The sequence below is a fragment of the Hemitrygon akajei genome, chromosome 25, assembly GCF_048418815.1.
Source record: "Hemitrygon akajei chromosome 25, sHemAka1.3, whole genome shotgun sequence".
NCBI classification, from domain to species: Eukaryota; Metazoa; Chordata; class Chondrichthyes; order Myliobatiformes; family Dasyatidae; genus Hemitrygon; species Hemitrygon akajei.
Window position 1 is genome coordinate 19,752,419 of NC_133148.1, and position 1,764 is coordinate 19,754,182.

Sequence of the window (1,764 nt, forward strand, 5' to 3'; positions counted from 1 at the left end):
TACTTGACCATTCTGGAGTAGCTGGGCTTAAGACTGCTGGTGTGTATCCAGAATAACCTTGGATGATAAGCGCAGTACCAGGAACTCCAACAAACAAGATAATAAGCCCCTGTAACCAGGAGGGAGGATGTGTCTGGGAGTAAATTATGAGCCCTGATAACAGGGAACAAAGAGGACTGTTAGATTCGCGCTGACAGAAAAATTGACATGTCTTTTAAACGATTGATCTCGCACTGACCGTGGGATGCCGAACAAAATTATGTGAAGTTGTTTGTCTTGCTGTATAAATATGAGCTCTGTATAACCTAAAAATCGGAGTTCTGGTGGCGGTGGAGACTGCCGCAGACTCTCCATGGTAACATGTTAATAAACTCTTGAAAGAGAACCCAAAGTCACTCTGTTGTTCTCAGTGTTTCCACGACAGTCAACGCAATACGATGGCAGTCAACTGCTTCACAAGACAAAGGAAAAGAATTAGGCCTTTGACCCTCTATTCCCAGCATGACTAATTCATTATCCCTCTCAACCCCATTCTCGTCTTCTCCACAGATCCTTAGATGTCCTGATTCATCAAGAGCTAACAAAATTCAAAGTAAGTTTATAATCAAAGTACACATATGTCACCCTGTACTGCACAGGCCAACCATTGCTCTGAGCAGGAGTTCACCCGCCAGAACTCAGCAGGCCAGTGGTTTGCCGATAACGAGCTACATTCAGCGCTTATTGTTACAATTTGTAGCAGTGTTGTAACTTTAAACGCTGACAATGTAAATCAACGAAAATCAAGTCAACGAAACGCTAAAAATGTTTCAAAGGTTACAGTAAAATTGATTAGCAAATGCTGGGATTATATTCATTAACACATAAATACAGAACAAAAAGTGTCCCCCCTCCGTCTGGTAGAACTAGTTCTCACCCTCAACAATATTTCCATCGGCTCCTTCCACGTTTCGGGCCAGGACCGAGTTTCTCTCTTCTAGAGGTAATCGTTACCTCACTGGAGTTCGGCAGGGTTTGTCCGCCACGCCACCAGCCGCCAATTCGCCCGCCCGCGGACTGGGCAATGGCCGCCTCTCTACCCACAGTATCAAGCGCGCGAGAAACCGCTCTATCTCCGCAGTAGGCATGCTCCGCCCGTGCTTTCGGGCCTCCGAGCGGAAAGCCTCGGGTGGTCGCCGGGGGACCGGGTGTAGGGTTTGTGCTGTCCGCCTCTCGTTAGGGTACGGCTCCTGGCCCGGGCTTTGTTCAACACGCCAGCCGGGGCCCAACTTGCGGAAACTTCACCGAACAACCAGGTTTATGTCGTCACGTCCAGCGCCTGCGCGCTGGGGTTGTTTTGCCATTGAGTTTTGGATGACGTACTCCTTTGTGAACCGTGCAAACTTGCATTGAGCTAGCGCCTGTCTCTGCTTCATTGCGTAATATTTCTGAATGAAGTATTTTTGGAGAAAATAAAACAGCGTGCTGTGGTATAGTACTACTGTCAGAAAACTTAGCTCCCATAACGTGACCACGACAGGGTTTGTAGTGTTGTTTCAGGAATAAACAGTGAGCGAGGCCTTGGGAATAATTCTCCAGTCCCTTGGAGAACTGGAGGGCATCTCCTGTGTTCAGCTGCCTCTAACAATTCATCACTGCAGTCCTGAATCAGCACCCTGACAATGTCAGCGTTCAAAGTTCAAAGCTTCTTCCCCTCAGCCATCTCTAAATGGACATTGTACCCACTACCTCACTACTTATTTTAACTTAACTATTTATTAGACT

General features: G+C 47.1%; 1 protein-coding gene across 5 annotated transcripts in view; it reads right to left on the reverse strand.

Annotated features, from left to right (window-relative positions):
* The window catches only part of LOC140716427 (uncharacterized), a 103,598-nt gene extending 102,301 nt beyond the window's left edge, over positions 1-1,297 (reverse strand). For all 5 annotated transcript variants that reach the window (XR_012096295.1, XM_073029155.1, XM_073029151.1 and 2 more), the window contains exon 1: positions 917-1,297. The gene's annotated coding sequence lies outside the window, so the exon portion shown is untranslated. The remainder of the gene's footprint in view (positions 1-916) is intronic.
* Positions 1,298-1,764: the final 467 nt, after the last annotated feature.